The sequence below is a fragment of the Somniosus microcephalus genome, chromosome 4 (assembly GCF_052327205.1).
Source record: "Somniosus microcephalus isolate GS21.2 chromosome 4, FLI_Smic_1.0, whole genome shotgun sequence".
Lineage (NCBI taxonomy): Eukaryota > Metazoa > Chordata > Chondrichthyes > Squaliformes > Somniosidae > Somniosus > Somniosus microcephalus.
The window spans coordinates 8,465,206-8,486,895 of NC_140990.1; positions in this window are offsets into that span (position 1 = coordinate 8,465,206).

Sequence of the window (21,690 nt, forward strand, 5' to 3'; positions counted from 1 at the left end):
TTTGTTTCACTGTTCACAGAAACATAGAAGATAGGAGCAGGAGTAGGCAATTCGGCCCCTCGAGAGTGCTCTGCCATTCAATGAGATCATGGCTGATCATCCAAATTCAGTACCCTGTCCCTGCCTTCTCCCCATATCCCTTGATCCCTTTAGCCTTAAGAAGTATATCTAACTCCTTCTTGAATATATTTAATGAATTGGCCTCCACCGCCCTCTGTGGTAGAGAATTCGACAGGTTCACCACTCTCTGGGTGAAGAAATTCCTCCTCATCTCTGTCCTAAATGGCTTACCCCTTATCCTTAGATGGTGTTCCATAGAATGTACAGCACAGAAACAGGCCATTCGGCCCAACTGGTCCATGCCAGTGTTTATGCTCCACACCCACCCTACTTCAATTAACCCGATCAACATCTCCGCCCATTCCTTTCTCCCTTGTGTGGCTTCCCCATAAATCCATCTGTGCTGTTCACCTCATCCACTCCCTGTGGTAGCGAGTTCCCCATTCTCACCATTCTCTGGGTAAAAAACTTTCTTCTGAATTCCCTCCTGGATTTATTAGTGACATTTATATTTATAGCCACATAAATATGATGAGATTTTGTTAAGCTGACCAGTATGTTGTTGTACTTTGTCTTTTTCTGATGAATGAAACATTACTGAGCCCGTGTTATGGGATGAAGTGCCAGACAAGTGAAGGCACAACGTCTGGGTGTGAATCTAATAATAACCTCACGGACCGTATAGGTGTGATAACCAGACGGGCTTGTGTTTATAGTCTGGCCACAGATGGACTAAATTCCCTGAATTAGCAGGAGTTCAGGAGGTGGTCAACAGACGGGTCCAAACAATCCCATTTCCTGAGCGGTAACCAAGCTTGTGTATAAGAACAGGCCACTTAAGCTGTTGTCAGTTGGAACAGACTCGAAGGTCACGCGCGAATCCACTGTACTTCTATTCTCCAGATTGAGGGAATTATCACCCGATCTGTGTTATGCAGCGCTCTTAATAAAGTCTGGAGAGACAATTTGTGTTCTTGTGAGCTTGATTATCTAGTGTCCGAAACCCTGGGACTCCCGATCGTTAGAGTCAACCTCAGTGTGTGGAAAGGGATTCCCTGGTGTATCCCAACCGCTGACACACCAGAGTGTCCACAGTGTGACTGCGGTGGGTCGATTCCACTGTTTCCGATGCCTTTAATCACATCCAGGACTGAACCATGTTAATTCAGGCAACTGGGGCTTGTTAATGTTAAGAGCCCCCAATAACTGGGCTGGATTTAAAGATTATTCCCTGTTCTCTCAGTACTAGTGAGCAGAGAGAAGCTGATGTTATAGAATCATAGAGCACAGTAGGATGCCTTTTGGCCCATCGTGCTGGTGCTGGCTCTCTGAAAGAGCGATGCAATTAGTCCCACTGCCCTGCTCTTTCCCCACAGCCCTGCAAATTTCTGCCTTTAGTATATATCCAATTCCCTTTTGAAAGTTACTATTGAATCTGCTTCCACCTCCCATTCAGGCAGTGCATTCCAGATCATCACAATTCGCTGAGTAAAAAAAGTCTCCTCATTTCCTCTCTAGATTCTTTTGCCAATGATCTGAAATCTGTCCTCTCGTTACCGACCCTCCTGCCAGTGACAACAGCTTCTCCTTGTTTGCTCGATCAAAACCCCATATAATTTTGAGCACCTCGATCACAGCTCCACTTAACCGTCTCTGCTCCAAGTTATATTGCCATTGTTTTGTGAATTGTTGCTGTGATCGAGGTGCTGGATGTCCGTGCCTGGGGAATGGGACATTCTATCCTCGTGAGCACCGAGTGTCAGCATCCAGCAATCTCTGGTCAGGGACTGTCTTTTTAAACTGCCTCACCTCAGCTTTTTGACTCCCTGATTTCATTATTAAACATTTCAGAGTTTTTGCAGGCTGACCAAGGCTGAACAGATAAATAGAAACATAGAAGATAGGAGCAGGAGTAGGCCATTCGGCCCCTCGAGCCTGCTCCGCCATTCAATGAGATCATGGCTGATGATCCAAATTCAGTACCCTGTCCCTGTCTTCTCCCCATATCTCTTGATCCCTTTAGCCTTAAGAAATATATCTAACTCCTTCTTGAGTACATTTAATGAATTGGCCTCAATTGCCTTGTGTGGTAGAGAATTCCACAGGTTCACCACTCTCTGGGTGAAGAAATTCCTCCTCATCTCTGTCCTAAATGGCTTACCCCTTATCCTTAGACTTAGAGATGAAGAGGAATTTCTTCACCCAGGGAGTGGTGAACCTGTGGAATTCTCTACCATAGAAGGCAGTAGAGGCCAATTCATTAAATATATTCAAGAAGGAGTTGGATATATTTCTTAAGGCTAAAGGGATCAAGGGATATGGGGAGAAAGCAGGGACAGGGCACTGAGTTTGGATGATCAGTCATGATCTCATTGAATGGCGGAGCAGGCTCGAGGGGCCAAATGGCCGACCCCTGTTCCTATCTTCTATGTTTCTTCTTTGTTTAATCTGAAGAACACATGAAAGGGGGGAGGGAGTCCCTTTAAATGTGGAGGAGGTGGGCATCCCTTTAAATGTAGAGGGGGTGGGTGTCCCTTTCATTGTGGAGGGGGTGGGTGTCCCTTTAAATGTGGAGGGGAGGGGGTGGATGTCCCTTTAAATGTGGAGGGGGTGCATGTCCCTTTAAATGTGGAGAGGTGGGGCCGCGCATGCTCATTCGGCCCCCTCACCACAACACTAGGCTGCCAGTGCGCCTGCGCGGGGCCTCCGGGTAGCAGACGGATGGCCGGGCCCGGGGAAGAAGCGGAATCAGCGGCCGGGGTAAAGTCAAGTGTTTGGGGAAGCGATTTAAATCGAGGTGAGGGGGGAAGCGGAGAGCGAGATTATGAAGTAAACTACGAGAAAAACCAAACCTGAGAGGCGGGCGGGCGGGCGGGACCTCCGTGGACGCCGAACGGAGTGGATTGTGCCGCGTGGGGGGGGGCCGGAGTGAGCCGGAGCAATGTGATTCTGACTGACGGGAGCGCTGATCAATAGGAAGAGGGCTGAGCTGGGAGGACTGAACTGGGCGGCTTGGTCCTCCAACCAATGGTGGTGCGGCTAGGGGGCGGGACCTTCCTCCCCGGTGCTGGTGGGCTGGGAATAACAACAGAAAATGCTGGAAAAACTCAGCAGGTCAGGCAACATCCGTGGAGAGAAATTTGAGTTGATGTTTCGGGTTGAGACCCTTCTTCAAAACTGAAAATAAAAGAAAATAGATCGAAGGCAGTGCTGCGATCGAACAAAAGAACTAAAAGAGACAATAAAAGGTATTCGAACCCAGACGAGATGGTAATAGGCCAGTGGAGACAAAAGGCAGCTGAGATTAGGTGTGAAGTTGTGGTAAACCACTTTTATCGTTACACTATAGTTATCACTGTTGTATTGTTATCACCGTTATCACTGTTGTATCACGATACGAGGTCGCCTCTTGTCGCGCTGTTATACCTGGGCTGACCACCTCCGACTCCGCCCATGGCTCCACCTACCTGCCCAGGTATAAAGGTAGTCGACTGGCTGGTATTCCTCCTTGTTGGACCCGATCACCCACGAGGGTGGACTCTGTTATTTAGTCAATAAAAACCTTTAGTTACGTTCCTAACTCGTCGCTTTTTATTGGACGAATTGATAGGTATATCAATTTTATTGACTAAATTTTAAAGATGTCTACTACTGGCCAGCCAGAAGCCCTCCCAGAAGCACAGCCACACCAGCCGGCTTGGCTGCAAGCCCTCAAACCACCGTACCTGGATCTAAACCCACAGGCAGCAAACGCAGCCCTCAACTTCAAACACTGGCTGGACTGCTTCGAATCCTACCTGGAAGAATCCGGCGCCCCGCAGAGATCCAAACTAAGACTTCTGAACGCCCAAGCGAGCCCGAGAGTATACGCACTCATCCAGGACACGACTACGTACGAGGCCACTATCAACCTACTGAAACAGCAGTACCGCAGCCCGGTAAATTACATGTACACCAGGCACCTCCTAAGATCCCGCCCGCAACAGCCAGGAGAGTCTGTAGCTGAATTTTTACGGGCGCTAAGAGCGCTCGGCAGGAACTGTGACTTTAAAGCGGTGACGGCTGTTGAAAATACGGAAGATAATATCCGCGATGCCTTTGTGAAAGGCCTACGGTCCGACTACTCACGGCAAAGACTGCTTGAAGCTAAAGACCTCGACCTGGACAAAGCTGAAGCCCTCGCTCTCTCCCTGGAGGTGGCCCATCAGGACCAGGAGGCGTTTTCCAGGTACTGCTCGCGACCCTGGGACTCGGGCCCGACCCCTACCGCAATACCCTTCGCAGCGCCGCCCCCGGGACCTACCTCAGCGTCGGCGTCCCGGACCCGACCGGGCCCGCCACCCCCGGTACCGGCTCCGACATCGGGCACCCGCGATCGGGCCGCCGGCTGCTTCTTTTGCGGCCAGGAGAAGCACCCGAGGTCGCGCTGCCCAGCCAGGAACTCTACCTGCACAACCTGCAGGAAGAAAGGCCACTTCTCTAAGGCCTGCAGGAGCGGATCTTCAGAGGCCAGCAGTGCCTCATGCGAACTGTGGGGGCGGCCATCTTCTTTCACGGCAACTGAGGCCAGTATCCCCACACGTGAGTCATGGGGGCGGCCATCTTTGATCAAGGCAACCGACCCCAATAGTGCCTCATGTGAGTTATGGGGGCAGCCATCTTCTCCGCCATTTTGTCCTACCTCGTGGGAGACGCCATTTTACCCACCACGCCCGACTGCCACCGGGCCCCCGGACCCGACAACCGCCTCGCCCGCAGACGACAACGACTCGCTTACCTACACACTAGCCTCCGTCACTCTGGATCAAGCCCGCCCACACCACCTGTCCAAGTCGATGATGGACATCAAAGTAAACGGCCACGCCACGACCTGCCTGTTCGACAGCGGAAGCACGGAGAGCTTCATCCACCCAGACACGGTGAGCCACTACTCCCTCCCTGTCCTGCCAACGCGCAACCGAATCTCGATGGCATCGAGGTCCCACGCCACGGACATTAGCGGCTACTGTGCTGTGACCTTGTCGGTTAAGGGTACAGAGTATAAAAACTTTAAACTCCTCGTCCTCCCCCAGCTCTGCGCTGCCGTCCTACTAGGGCTGGACTTCCAATCCCACCTCCAAAGTGTAACCCTAGCATACGGTGGACCCCTCCCCCCACTCACAGTCGACAACCAGCGAAGGTTAAACCGCCCACCGCGTAACACCTGCAGCCTATCCACCCTCAAGGTGCCGCCACCTTCCCTGTTCGCTAACCTCACCCCCGACTGCAAACCCGTCGCTACCAAGAGCAGGCGGTACAGCGCTGGGGACAGAGCTTTCATTAGCTCTGAGGTGCAGCGTCTCCTGAAGGAGGGCATCATCGAGGGGAGCAACAGCCCCTGGCGTGCCCAGGTCGTGGTCGTTAAGACCGGCGATAAAAATCGCCTGGTCATCGACTACAGCCAGACCATAAACAGATACACCCAGCTGGACGCATACCCCCTTACCCGCATATCTGACATGGTCAATCAGATTGCACAATACCGCGTATTCTCGACCATCGACCTTAAGTCGGCCTACCACCAACTCCCTATCCACCCCGAGGACCGCCAGTACACCGCCTTCGAGGCGAATGGGCACCTATACCACTTCCTTAGGGTCCCCTTCGGTGTCACCAACGGGGTCTCGGTCTTCCAAAGGGAGATGGACCGGATGGTTGACCAGAACGGACTGCAGGCCACATTCCCCTACCTAGATAACGTCACCATCTGCGGCCGCGACCGGCAGGACCACGACGTGAATCTGGAGAAATTCCTCCGTACAGCCCAACGGCTGAACCTCACCTACAATAAGGAGAAATGTGTGTTTAACACCTCGCGCCTTGCCATCCTTGGCTGTGTAGTAGAGAACGGACTCATCGGCCCCGACCCCGAAAGAATGCGCCCCCTCATGGAGCTACCCCTCCCCCACTGCCCTAAGGCACTTAAGAGAACCCTGGGGCTCTTTGCCTACTATGCCCAATGGGTGCCCAATTATGCGGACAAAGCCAGACCCCTCATGAAGTCCACATCATTCCCCCTTACGGAGGAAGCGTGCGCAGCCTTCTCCCTCATTAAGGGAGACATTGCCAAGGCCACTATGCACGCAGTGGATGAGTCCATCCCCTTCCAAGTCGAGAGCGATGCATCCGACTTCGCCCTAGCCGCCACCCTTAACCAGGAGGGGAGACCGGTGGCCTTCTTCTCTAGGACCCTACAGGGCCCTGAGATCCGACACTCGTCGGTCGAGAAGGAGGCCCAGGCGATTGTGGAGGCGGTACGACGCTGGAGGCACTACCTGGCAGGCAAACGATTTACCCTCCTTACCGACCAACGTTCGGTCGCTTTTATGTTTAATAACAAGCTGAGGGGCAAAATCAAGAATGACAAGATCTTGAGGTGGAGAATCGAGCTCTCCACCTACGATTATGATATCTTGTACCGGCCAGGTAAGCTGAACGAACCCCCCGATGCTCTGTCACGAATTACATGCGCCAGCGCGCAAAGTGATAGACTTCAGACCCTCCACAACGACCTCTGCCACCCCGGGGTCACCAGACTTTACCACTTCATTAAGGCCCGCAACCTGCCCTACTCCATCGAGGAGGTCAGGACCATAACCAGGAACTGCCAGACCTGCGCCGAGTGCAAACCGCACTTCTTTAGGCCGGACAGAGCAAGCCTGATCAAGGCCACCCGCCCCTTCGAGCGCCTGAGCATCGACTTTAAGGGGCCCCTCCCGTCCTCTGACCGTAATGTGTACTTCCTCAACATTGTTGATGAGTACTCCCGTTTCCCCTTTGCCTTCCCCTGCCCAGACATGACCAGTACCACGGTCATTAAATGCCTGAACGACCTCTTCGCCTTGTTCGGGTTCCCAAACTATATACATAGTGACCGGGGCTCCTCTTTCATGAGCGAGGAACTCCGTCAGTTCCTACTAGCGAGAGGTATTGCAGCAAGTAGGACCACCAGCTACAACCCCCGAGGGAACGGCCAGGTGGAAAGAGAGAACGCGACGGTATGGAAGGCCGTCCTCTTAGCCTTAAAGTCTAAGGGCCTCCCAACCTCCCGCTGGCAGGAAGTCCTCCCGACAGCGCTGCACTCCATCCGGTCACTACTTTGCACTGCCGTTAACGCCACCCCCCATGAACAAATGTTTTTTTTCCCCAGGAAGTCAACTACGGGAACCACTCTACCAACCTGGCTGACCTCTCCGGGGCCCGTCTTGCTGCGAAAGCACGTGAGGGCCCATAAAACAGACCCCCTGGTCGAGAGGGTGAACCTCCTGCACGCCAACCCCCAGTACGCCTACGTGGCTTACCCAGACGGGCGGGAGGACACTGTCTCCTTACGAGACCTCGCACCCTCGGGCACTCCAGAGACACCACCTTTACCCCCCCCCCCCACCACCCCCCCAATTCCAGCCCAGGTAGACGGCATGCCGGAACCCCACGAGCCTTCGCCGACCACGCAGACACCAGCACTAACACCGGATAATGCAGCACCGCCGCTGCGACGATCGGAGAGGCTTACGAGGCCTCCGGACAGACTGACATACCAGAACTGGTAGTACACTTCACCCCGCCGGACTCAAATCTAAACAAGGGGTGAATGTGGTAAACCACTTTTATCGTTACACTATAGTTATCACTGTTGTATTGTTATCACCGTTATCACTGTTGTATCACGATACGAGGTCGCCTCTTGTCGCGCTGTTATACCTGGGCTGACCACCTCCGACTCCGCCCATGGCTCCACCTACCTGCCCAGGTATAAAGGTAGTCGACTGGCTGGTATTCCTCCTTGTTGGACCCGATCACCTACGAGGGTGGGCTCTGTTATTTAGTCAATAAAAACCTTTAGTTACGTTCCTAACTCGTCGCTTTTTATTGGACGAATTGATAGGTATATCAGAAGTGTACTGACAGGTAAGAGACAGCTGCCAGGTGGGAGAGAGAAACAAATGGAAAGGTCGGGGGGGAAGGAAGACCCAAAACAAAGGTGTGGAAAAAATAATAAGTAATAGGGGCCGAGGTTATGATCTGAAATTATTGAACTTGATATTGAGTCCGGTAGGCTGCAAAGTGCCTAATCGGAAGATGAGGTGCTGTTCCTCGAGTTTACGTTGAGCTTCCGTGGAACGATGCAAGAGGCCGAGGACGGTGAGGTCCGAGTGGGAATGGAGCGGTGAATTAAAATGACAGACGACCGGAAGACAATTTCAGATCATAACCTCGGCCCCATTACCTTTTTACTTATAATTTTTTCCACCCCTTTGTTTTGGGTCTCTTTCCCCGCCCCCCCCTTTCCTTTTGTTTCTCTCTCCCACCTGGCAGCTGTCTCTTACCTGTCAGTACACTTCACACCTAATCTCAGCTGCCTTTTGTCTCCCACTGGCCTATTATCATCTCGTCTGGGTTCGAATACCTTTTATTGTCTCTTTTAGTTCTTCTGTTCGATCGCAGCACTGCCTTCCTTCGGTTTTATTTTATTTTCAGTTTTGAAGACGGGTCTCAACCCGAAACGTCAACTCAAATTTCTCTCCACGGATGTTGCCTGACCTGCTGAGTTTTTCCAGCATTTTCTGTTGCTTTTTCGGATTTCCAGCATCTGCAGTATTTTGCTATCGTACTGGTGGGCTGGGGCCCGATTGTGACATCATCAGAGGAAGAGGCCCATTCAGGTGATGGAGGCCGGCCCGGGCCTCTCACTGACAGGAGCGCTGACCAATAGGAAGCGGGCTGAGCTGGGAGGACTGAACTGGGCGGCCTGGTCCTCCAAACAATGGCGGCGCGGCAAGGGGGCGGGACCTTGGTTTCCAGCTCAGGTGCACTGGGGCTGATTGTGACGCGCTGTCCCCAGGTGAGAGCAGCTCAGTCAGCACAGAGCTGGGGCTGGAATCTGGGAGAGGGGCCGCAGGCAGCGGGCCTGGCAAAGGGGCACAAGCTTCACAATACAAGCTGCTTTCAAATGGACAATTGTTTCCTACACACAGCCTTGGTCACTCTGCAAAAACAACTGTTTAACAATTCATCATAACTCCCCTGCTTTTGGAGAGGCGTAGAGTGCAAAAGCAAGGAAGTTATGATGAAACTGTGTAAAAGACTGGAGTCAGCTGTGGCTCAGTGGATAGCACAGTCAGAAGGTTGTGGGTTCAAGTCCCACTCCAGGGACATGGGTTCAAATCCCGCTGCAGGGACTTGAGCACATAAAGCGAGGCTGACACTCCAGTGCAGTACTGAGGGAGCGCCGCACTGTCGGAGGGGCAGTACTGAGGGAGCGCCGCACTGTCGGAGGGGCAGTACTGAGGGAGCGCCGCACTGTCGGGAGGCAGTACTGAGGGAGCTCCGCACTGTCGGAGGGGCAGTACTGAGGGAGCGCCGCACTGTCGGGAGGCAGTACTGAGGGAGCGCCGCACTGTCGGAAGGGCAGTACTCAGGGAGCGCTGCACTGTCGGAGGGGCAGTACTGAGGGAGCGCTGCACTGTCGGAGGATCAGTACTGAGGGAGCGCCGCAATGTCGGAGGTGCAGTACTGAGGGAGCGCCGCACTGTCGGAGGGGCAATACTGAGGGAGCGCCGCACTGTCGGAGGGGCAGTACTGAGGGAGCGCCGCACTGTCGGAGGGGCAGTACTGATGGAGCGCTGCACTGTCGGAGGGGCAGTGCTGAGGGAGCGCTGCTCCATCGGAGGGGCTGTACTGTGGGAGCACCGCACTGTCGGAGGGGCAGTACTGAGGGAGCGCCACACTGTCGGAGGGGCAGTGCTGAGGGAGCGCTGCTCCATCGGAGGGGCTGTACTGTGGGAGCACCGCACTGTCGGAGGGGCAGTACTGAGGGAGCGCCACACTGTCGGAGGGGCAGTGCTGAGGGAGCGCTGCTCCATCGGAGGGGCCGTATTGAGGGAGTGCCACACTGTCGGAGGGGCAGTACTGAGGGAGCGCTGCACTGTCGGAGGGGCAGTACTGAGGGAGTGCTGCACTGTCGGAGGGGCAGTACTGAGGGAGCTCTGCACTGTCGGAGGGGCAGTACTGAGGGAGCGCTGCTCCATCGGAGGGGCTGTACTGTGGGAGCGCCGCACTGTCGGAGGGGCAGTACTGAGGGAGTGCTGCACTGTCGGAGGGGCAGTACTGAGGGAGCTCTGCACTGTCGGAGGGGCAGTACTGAGGGAGCGCTGCTCCATCGGAGGGGCTGTACTGTGGGAGCGCCGCACTGTCGGAGGGGTGGTACTGAGGGAGTGCCGCATTGTCGGAGGGGCTGTACTGTGGAGCGCCGCACTGTCCGGGGAAGGAGTGCCGCATTGTCAGAGGGGCACTAATGAAGGAGCGCTGCAGTATCAAGGTGCGGTCTTACGGATGAGACGTTAAACCAAGGTCCCCGTCTGCCCCCTCAGGTGGATGTAAAAGATCCCGTGGTGCTATTTCGAAGGAGTTATCCCCGGTGTTTTGAGCCCAATATTTATCCCTCAATCAACATGATGAAGAAACAGATTATCTGGTCATTATCACATTGCTGTTTGTGGGAGCTTGCTGTGCGCAAATTGGCTGCCGTGTTTCCCACATTACAACAGTGACTACACTTCAAAAGTACTTCATTGGCTGTAAAGCGCTTTGGGACGTCCGGTGGTCACGAAAGGTGGTTAAGAAGGCAAATGGTATGCTGGCCTTCATTACAAGAGGATTTGAGTACAGGAGTAAAGAAGTCTTACTCCAATTATATCTTCTTAGGCAGTCCCTCGGAACCGAGGATGACTTGCTTCCACATTAAAAATGAGTTCTCAGGTGACTGATGAGTCCAATGCGGGACCGACAGCCTCTGTCACAGGTGGGGCAGACGGTGGTTGAAGGGGTGGATGGGTGGGGTGCTTGGGTTGATGTGCGCTCCTTGCGTTTGGCTTCCCCCTGCTTCCGGCGAAGAGACTCGAGGTGTTCGGCACCTTCCCGGATGCTTCTCCACTTTGTGCGGTCTTGGGCCAGGGATTCCCAGGTGTCGGTGGGGATGTTGCACGTTTTCAAGGAGGCTTTGAGGGTGTCCTTGAAGCGTTTCCTCTGCCCACCTGGGGCTCTCTTGCCGTGTCGGAGCTCTGAGTAGAGCGCTTGTTTTGGGAGTCTCGTAGTGGGCATGCGGACAATGTGACCCGTCCATCGGAGCTGAACAAGCATGGTCAAAGCTTCGATGCTGGGGATGTTGGCCTGTTTTGTCCTTGACAGTGGTCTCCAGTCGTTCACCCACCACTGACATTAGACTGATTGGCCTGTAGTTACCAGGTTTATCCCTCTCCCCTTTTTAAACCAGGGGTGTAACATTTGCTATGCTCCAGTCTTCTGGCACCAATCCCATATATCTGAGGGAGATTGAAAGATTGTGGTCAGAGCTTCTGCTATCTCCACCCTAGCTTCCCTCAGCAACCTAGGATGCATCGCATCTGGACCGGGTGACTTGTTAACTTTGAGTGATGACAACCTATTTAGCACCTCCTTTCTATCCATTTTTATCCAACTTCTCTACTCCCCCCCTCCTCTACTGCGACATTAACTTCATCCACTTCTTTTGTGGAGACAGATGTAAAGTACTCATTCAGTACCTGAGCCCCGCCCTCTGCCTCCGTATGATCATAATACAGTCAAGCAGAGTCAGCATGGTTTTATGAAAGGGAAATCATGTTGACAAATTTGCTGGAGTTCTTTGAGGATGTAACGAACAGGGTGGATAAAGGGGAACCAGCGGATGTGGTGCATTTGGATTTCCAGAAGGCATTCGATAAGGTGCCACATAAAAGGTTACTGCACAAGATAAGAGCTCACGGGGTTGGGGGTAATATACTAGCATGGATAGAGGATTGGCTAACGAACAGAAAACAGAGTCAGGATAAATGGGTCAAATGCAGGAAGGATGTTCCCGATGGCGGGGGAGTCCAGAACCAGGGGTCACAGCCTAAGGATAAGGGGTAAGCCATTTAGGACAGAGATGAGGAGGAATTTTTTCACCCAGCGAGTGGTGAACCTGTGGAATTCTCTACCACACAAGGCAGTTGAGGCCAATTCATTAAATATATTCAAGAAGGAGTTGGATATATTTCTTAAGGCTAAAGGGATCAAGGGATATGGGGAGAAGGCAGGGACAGGGTACTGAATTTGGATGATCAGCCAGGATCGCATTCAATGGTGGAGCAGGCTCGAGGGGCCGAATGGCCTACTCCTGCTGCTATCTTCTATGTTTCTATGTATTTTCAGGTTGGCAAACTGTAAGAAAAAGAAAAAAGCAAATTATTATTTAAATGGAGATTACAAAATTCTGCAGTACAGAGTGACCTAGGGGTCCTTGTTCATGAAACACAAAAAGTTAGCATGCAGGTATAGCAAGTAATCAGGAAAGCAAATGAAATGTTGGCCTTTATTGCAAGGGGGCTGGAGTATAAAAGCAGGAAAATCCTGCTACAACTGTACAGGGCGTTGGTGAGACCGCACCTGGAGTACTGCGTACAGTTTTGGTCTCCTTATTTAAGGAGGGATATACTTGCATTGGAGGCAGTTCAGAGAAGGTTCACGAGGTTGATTCCTGGGATGAAGGGGTTGACTTATGAGGAAAGGTTGAGCAGGTTGGGCCTACACTCATTGGAGTTTAGAAGAATGAGAGGTGATCTGATTGAAACATATAAGATACTGAGGGGGCTCGACAGGGTAGATGCAGAGAGGATGTTTCCCCTCGTGGGGAAATCTAGAACTCGGGGGCACAGTTTCAGAATAAAGGGCCGCCCTTTTAGAACTGAGATGAGGAGGAATTTCTTCTCTCCGAGGGTCGTAAATCTGTGGGATTCTCTGCCCCAGAGAGCTGTGGGGGCTGGGTCATTAAATACATTTAAGGTGGAGAGAGACAGATTTTTGAACAATAAGGGAGTGATGGGTTATGGGGAGCGGGCAGGGAAATGGAGCTGAGCCCAAGATCAAATCAGCCATGATCTCATTAAATGGCGGAGCAGGCTCGAGGGGCCAAATGGCCGACTCCTGCTCCTATTTCTTATGTTCTTATGATGAGATCCTATTTGGTCGCTAATCGGCCCCACCATTCCTTTAACTATCCTTTTACTTTTCATATGTTTATAGAAGATTTTTGGGTTCCCTTTTATGTTACCCCCTAATCTTTTCTCATATTCTCTTTGCCCTTCTTATATCCTGTTTCAATTTCCCCCGCACTCTCTGTATTCTGCCTGGTTTTTGACTCTATTCTGTACCTGACATTTGTCGTAAACCTCCTTTTTCTGTTTTATTCTAACCTCTATATCCTTAGTCATTGGGAGCTTTAGCTTTGGATGGCCCATCTTTCCTCCTTATGGGAATATGCTTGGTTTGTACCTGAACTATCTCAGCTTTGAAGGCCTGCCATTGGTCATTCACTGTTTTCCTGGACAATCTTTGTTTCCAGTCCACCTGAGCTCGATCCCTTCTCAAATCACTGAAACTGGCTCTCTTCCAGCTGGGTATTTTCAGCGTTGGTTTTATTTTGTCCCTTTCCATAACTACTTTAAACCTAATGATATTGTGATCACTGTTAACCAGATCCCTCCTGCCCCAGAACCGATGAGAGACCCTTTAAATGATCTGACTGTGCAAAGAGGTTTCAGAGCTCATCCCACCTGCTGAGTCACCAGCCTGTTCACACAGATCCTCAAAAAAGGAAGAAGTTTTAGAAAGGCTGGCGGCACGAAAAGTTCGCAGCCATCTCAGAGCAGTGTCCCTTTAATTACAATCTCACAAAACAAGGAGAATTACTGTCCCTTTAACTACCACAAATCGCTGTGTGGAGGAGAGGGGAGATACAGTCTGTCCCAGTAACTGTCACAGAACAGAATTAGCGACCCTGTCCCATAAGGGCTTGACCCTCCCACACTCCCTGCTTTTCCTCAAGTGTCTCATCCTTAAAATTCTCATCCTTGTTTTCAAATCCCTCCGTGGCCTCGCCCCTCCCTATCTCTGTAATCTCTTCCAGCCCCACAACCATCCGAGATATTTGCGCTCCTCTAATTCCGGCCTCTTGAGCATCCCCGATTTTAATCGCTCCACCATTGGTGGCCGTGCCTTCAGCTGCCTGGGCCCTAAGCTCTGGAATTCCTTCCCTAAACCTCTCCATCTCTCTACCTCTCTCTCCTTCTTTAAGATGCTCCTTAAAACCTACTTCTTTGACCAAGCTTTTGGTCATCTGCCCGAATATCGCTTTATGTGGCTCGGTGTCAAACTTTGTTTTCTAACGCTCCTGTGAAGAGCCTTGGGATGTTTCACTACATTAAAGGTGCTTTATAAATACAAGTGGTTGTTGTTTCCTGAAACTAATAACAAATTCCCGAGAGGGGAAAAAACTTGTACTTTTACTCCCAAATATTAAAAAGTTTGTGCCACAGAAGCACGAGGTTTATCTGCTTTTATTCATGAATTTAAAAAGTCTGTATTGCAATCTGAGCCCGTGTGTTGTGAGCCAAAGAGCCTTGTGTCCAATGAGGGGAATAAAGGCCCACAGCCGCCCTGGGCCCTGAACAAGGGACTGGAGAAACTCGCTGCCCTGCGGATCAGACAATCAGCCGGCGCAAGTCCCGCCCCTCAGGCTCCCCGATTGGTTGGAGGAACCGCCGCCGGCTCACTCCTCCAGCCCCGCCCCGCTCGCTCCCTATTGGTCGGAAGCTCCCGTCAATCAGGCCCTGGGCCCGGGTCACATGTCCCTCACAAAGAAAGCCCCGCGCGGTCGCCGGGCAGAGCTGCTGGTCGGCGGGAGCGGGGTCGGGAGATTAATAAACTGTGGGTAGGCTGCGCCGCAGGGTTTATAAAGTTAGAAAACGGCCTCAGGCCCGAATGAGATCCAGCGGCCTGGTCTATGTTCCACCGGACGGCAGCTGTGAGGCTTTTTCTCGGCAACAGGCCTGGGTTAGGTGCCGCCATCTTGGTGAAGGAAAGACAGACCGGTTCCACCTGCAGCACGGCGCATGCATGGCCATCTTGGTACAGGAACAAAGAGTGGGCGGGGCTTCAGGGTCCCCGTGACCAGGCGAGACAATCATTGACTCATTGATTTTATTCTCACTTTGCACACAGCGGGTGTAGAACTGAACCCAACCAGAGCAGAGGGAGAAAACTGGGAGTGGAGGAAAAAAATGTTGGAGATGGTGCGATGGGTTTGGATTTCAGCACAGGGAGGAGGGAGAGTGTGTGGGACGGGGATTTACAGCTTTGGGGTTAAAATGTGTTATTTTGGTCATATTTCTAGGTTTGCCATTTTCTGCCCACAGGGCAATCACAGTGCACTGACCAACACCTCAGCTTGTCAGAATAGGGCAGGTGGAACCGAGCCAGAGGCAGCTCTGGGACTTCATCTTCTGAGCATTGGGTTGGGAAACAAGAATTCCATTGTTTATTGGGCCCTGGGCGAGCACTGCCCTCCCTCCCACAATTTTAATATTTTGATGCATCTGTCTATTTATATACTAGGAATGTTTTAATTGCTTTCACAGCAAAATGCATTTATTATTAAACCTTCACAGAAGGCAGCTGTGGTAAGAATTGAATAAAACTCAGAGAGTTGTCGGGATCTGGAACGCTCGACCTGAAAAGGTCATGAGCTGATTCCATCAATGATTTTAAAAGGGAGTTGGGCGGGTACTTGAGGATGAGGATCTTACAGGATTACAGACAACAAGCAGGGATGTGGGACGAAGCACGAGGGCTCTTTCTAAGAGACAGCACAGGCACGATGGGCCGAATGGCTTCCTTCGTGCTGTACTTTTCAATGATTCTATGAAAGCTAACAGAACCAAACAAAGAAATGATCTTCCTTGGTTATTGATCATTTCACTAAATTTCAACAGAGTTCTCTATACACCAACAACAACTTACCTTTATATATAGCTTTTAAAACATCTCAAGGCACTTTACAGTAGGGTAATAAGACAACCATCGACACACATATTTTGTTTGTGGTCCAGTGCACTGACACAAAGTTCCTTCACAACTGTAACAATTTTATTGCGGTTGCTGTGAAGACTGCGCTCACTCTGCTCGTACACCTGGTCTCCAAAGGAGGCAAAACAGGACTAATGCTGCCGAGCTCAGCTCTTTTTGATCAGAAAATATCAACTGTTTTGCCTCGCCAGGAAATGCACATAAGAGGCAGCAGTGCTCATTGGCTGCCCAGGAAAGTCCTATTTAGATTAAACGCCTTCACCCAGAGGGTGCTGAGAATGTGGAACATGCTGCCACAGGGAGTAGTTGAGGCGAAGAGCATGGATGTATTTAAGGGGAAGCTGGATAAACACATGGGAGAAAGGAATAGAAGGAGATGCTGATAGGGTGAGATGAAGAGAGATGGGAGGAGGCTCGTGTGGAGCATAAACACCACATGGACCAGTTGGGCCGATTGGCCTGTTTCTGTGCTGTACAATCTGTGTAATTCTATGTAATAAGAGAGGAGAGAATGTTCCATAGAAACTAGAATTATCTGTTCTGAATTTTAATCCTGAACTTACAGTGATGTCTTTTGTAAACTGCTTTTACAGGGAATATCGTCGGCCTTTGAATGTGGAAGGAGAAATGTTTGCCTGTTCTGTCTGTGGGAAAAGATTTCAAAGATCGGTGTGACTGGAAAAGCATCAAGACACACACACCCAAGTGAGAGTGTTCCAGTGCACTGACTGTGGAAAGAGCTTTAACCAGTTACACAGTCTGAAAAAACATCGCACCGTTCACAGCGGGGAGAAACCGTACACGTGTTGTGTGTGTGGATGAGGCTTCAACCGATTGTCCAACCTGGAGAGACACAAGGACACCCACACCACGGAGAAAATGTGGGGACTGAGGGAAGGGATTTAGCTCCCCGTCCCAGCTGGAAACTCATCGATGCTATCACACCGGGGAGAGGCCGTTCACCTGCTCCAAGTGTGGGAAGGGATTTAGTCAGTCATCCCACCTTCTGACACACCAGCGACTTCACACTGAGGAGAGACCATTCAGTTGCTCTCAATGTGGGAAGAGGTCCAGGCAATCATCTCACGTCATTGAGCACCAGTGCATTCACACTGGGGAGAGACCGTTCACCTGCCCTGTGTGCGAGAAGGGATTCACTAATTCATCCACCCTGCTGATACACCAGCACATTCACACTGCAGAGAGGCCGTTCACCTGCCCCGTGTGTGAGAAGGGATTCACTAATTCCTCTGACCTTCTGAGACACCAGCGCATTCACACTGGGGAGAGGCCGTTCACCTGCCCTGTGTGTGGGAAGGGATTCAATCAGTCATCCAACCTGCTGACACACCAGCGAGCTCACACTGGGGTGAGGTTGTTCACTTGCTCCGTGTGTGGGAAGAGATTCAATCAGTCATCCAACCTGCTGGCACACCAGCGAGTTCACACCGGGGAGAGGGCATTCACCTGCTCAGTGTGTGAGAAGGGATTCAATCAGTCATCCAACCTGCTGAGACACCAGCAAGTTCACAAGTGACTGCAGAGGTTTGATTCTGCTGTTATTGCTGCTGTTAATCACATCCAGGACTGAACCATGTTCATTCTGACAGTTGGGGTTTGTTTCTGCTGATGTTAATACTCACAGATACTCACAGAAACCCCACAGTGCAGATAGAGGCCATTTCGTCCCATCGAGCCTGCACCGACACATATCCCACCCGATCCCCATAACCCCTACACCAACACATATCCCACCCTATCCCTGTAACCCCACGTATTTAATCCCCCTAACACTAAGGGTCAATTTATCATAGCCAATCAACCTAACCTGCACATCTTTGGACTGTGGGAGGAAACCGGAGCACCTGGAGAAAACCCACGCAAACACGGGGAGAATGTGCAAACTCCACACAGACAGTCGCCCGAGGCCGGATTCGAACCCGGGTCCCTGGCGCTGTGAGACAACAGTGCTAACCACTATGCCACCGTGCTGCCCTATAACTGGGCTGGATTTTAATATTCTGGATATATAGCTGATTGAGTTGTTGGGGCTGCAGAGTCCCTTTAAGTACTGCTGTCTGATCTTTCCCCTTAATTTCTGATGTGTGTTCCTGAAATATTTTACAATAAAATTATGAACTTTTACTTCAATCGTATATTAATCTTTGCTATAAAATCTACAATTCATTGTCTGAAAGATTCCATTGATTATCATCTCCAATTAGAAAGTGCTGATTAATCCTCACTGACAACTCTTACTGACTTACACATTACACACAGTGGCACCTCCATTATCCACCAGAAAGAAGGGGAATGGGAATTGGTGGAGAATCGAGAGTCCCCAAATGTTGCCCCTCCCGTGTGGTACAGCAATCCCCTCGGCCCGGGAATGGAGACAAGTCCAGTTATAGTGACGGGATGAGTTAAAGGTATTTACTCAGACAGGCGGAAGGTGGGAAGTGGTGTTCCACGGAGATTGGTGCTGGGACCACTATTGTTCACCATTTTCATGAATGATTTGGACTTGGGAATCAGAAGTACAATTTCAAAATTTGCTGATGACACTAAATTGGGGGGTGTAGTTAATACTGAGGAAGACTGCGATAGCATCCTTGTAGAATTATTCAGTTGTGTTCAGTAAATAGCACCATCTGTTAATTTGCTTTGACTGATCCCATCACTATATAGTTATGTGAAAAACAGAAATCATTAAAAGCTCCCAATTTCAGAATTGTTAGATTCAAACTCAACTACTTCCAAGTACAATCTAACATTTCAAAAATTGTAATGGATGTAGGCGAGATAATGGCCCAGAAATTAGGCTCGGGGGCTTGCCGCGCGTGCAAGCCCCCGATGAGCACTTACCCGGCGTGCCTGCCGTTCGGCTCCCGTGACGCTTGCAATTCCTGTTTTCAGTTGATTACTCCCGGGCAGTGTCTGACGTCACGCCGCCCAGGAGTGCAGCCAGCGCGAAGCCTCGCGCGCGGAGTCTAAGTTAGACACGCCCCTTGAGGTCTCCTTAACATAGGCCACGCCCCCAATTTTTAACAAGCTGCAAAGCAATTCTACATGGAGAGCAGCATTTTAAAGACTTTTTTTGTATTTTTATTCATCTTTAGGTAACTTTTGTAAAGATTTAAATACTTTTAAATTATTTTGAAGAATGTAAAGTAGTTTTAAACAGAATTAAAGCGTAGTTATTTTGATGAGCCGGCTGGGATCACGTGGGCACTGGGCAACCAATGGGAGGTTGCAAAAGTTCATTCATGAGTTTGATAGTAAGAACTGTCAAACTCATGAAAACTCAGGGCGCCCAAAACAGCACTTAAACTAATAAAAGTTTTTAAAAATCCCACTAAATAAATGAACTATGAATAAATGTAATAAACTATTTTAAACAATTAATCAAATTTAAAAAAAAATATTTTTTTTTAACAAATAGGGTCTAAAAATACTTACCTTACTGTAAATTCTTTAAAAATAACAAACCTGTGGAAAAAAAATTCTAAATTGTATTAATAGACCACTTACCTGTAAAACTAAGTACTTACATCTGGTATTTTCAAGCGTAAAAACCGGAGGCCTTTACGCACGGGCAACTCTTTACAAAAAAAGGAAATTCAGCGTGCACGCGCTGCCTGATACGCCGTACGCATTCCACCTCTTAACCCCTTGGTTCAGAGGACAGGAAATGCCGGTTTTCAGCGCATGCACTGTGCATCCTGAAAACCAGCACTTCCATCGGGCCCACGCGTGAGTACACCGTCCGTACTCACACGTTGGGACCGGAATTACTGGCCCATTAGGACTGTTGTCTAACACAATCCAAACACAGTGACACACAGACAGATGGGCAGGTGTAGCTTCACAGCGAATCCTTTCAAGCCTCACTAAAAAGTGGCAGACTGGCAATCCATTGTTCACGAATGGAGTTGTGATCTTTGTAAATTAAGGAATGGAAATGTGTCAAAGAGTTGATTAACAGAGTGGGGCATCATCTTCCTTTGATTTCTATTTCTGACACCAGGCAACAGAAAAAGGTCATTACAACACGACATAAACAGACTCTTCAGGTGTGAGACATCAGACTTCAGAACAACACGTCTGCCAGCTCTGGCCACAAACCTCAGTACAGTCAACCTTTCAGCAGCTGCAGCCCTGATTAAATAACTAGTAGTTTAACATGTCTAGTAGAACTTTTGTATCAAAATAGAAGAAATGTATTTGTGACACACACACAATTAATAATTAAATCACAATGTGATTGTGAGGATCGATTATCGCCTCTTGATACCTTCCGTGTCCACCGGTCAAGGAAGGTATCAAGTGAACCGGTGGACACCGCCTGCTCCCTCTCCACGGACAAGACCGCAGGAGAGAGGCAGGCAGCCAGAGTGACCCCCCCATGGGCCCCGCCCATCCTGGACCTACAAATTGCTGTTTTCACCAGGCGCAAGAGCAGGTCCAGAAGATCCTCCGACTTACCCACCCCCACTCCGCACCGGGCGGCCAAAGATTAGGAGCGTGGGGCTAAAGTGTAACCAAGAGTTGAGGAGCAGCCCCTTCAGGGAACTATACAGGGGCTGCAACCTCTCACACTGAATATATACACGGCCCGTGGACTCCTCTAGGCCGCAGAAAACACATCTGACCTTGGAGTCCGGAAAGGAGCTTAAACTGTTGCACACGACAGCTCCCTGCAACAGTCTCCACCCCAGAGCCCCAATGGTGCTGGGAAGGACTCCTGCATTGAGAGCCCTCCATTGGGGACCCTCGCCTCCGTCAGACAGCAAGATGACCCGCCAGTCTGATCGAGATTGGGCAATAAACGAAATTAATCAATAAATGACACAGAAACCCGAGTCCCCAGGTCTTCAGGCCTGGTGTGAAGTACGCTGGCCACTAATTTTCCATTACTAACTCGCACCTCAGGCCCCGCCCAGTCTGGTTTAATTACTAAATGTTTTCTAACTCGGGTTCAGGCCTATCATTTTGAGGGAAAAAAGGCCTCATTTATTGGTGTGTCCCATCCGAGCGGCTGTTAATGGCTTTAATAAACTGGCAGCAAGGTTGTTTTTAAAGGTGGAAAGTGGTGAAAAACGCCACTAGCGATGCCTCAAAACTCATGGACAGATAAATCAACTTCATCAGCGCCCCTGCCACAGGACTCAATATCCACCCCCTCCACCACTGGTGCACTGTGTCTGCAGTATGTACGGTCTACAAGATGACCACGGTCAGGCCGCAGAATGGATGGAAAGATCGCTACAAACTTCCCTTAACTCCAACCCTCTGATTTCTGTTTTGTAGCCATCTTTCCATCCATTCTGCTGCCTGGCCCTTCACTCCACATGGCCTGACCTGGGTCATCTTGTCGCTCTTACATACTGTTATGGATAGCAAGCTGGTCACAAAACAGAAGAGAGTAGGGGTTGGGAGCAGCTACTCAGGCTGGCAAAAGGTGGGAAGTGGTGTTCCACAGGGATCGGTGCTGGGATTACTGTTGTTCACCATTTACAGAAATGATTTGGACACGTGAATCAGAAGAACAATTTCAAAATTTGTCGATGAGACCAAATTGGGAGGTAGAGTTAATACTGAGGAAGACAAAATGCAAGAAGATATTAATAAATTTCAGAATGGGCATGTAATTGGCAAATGAATTTCACT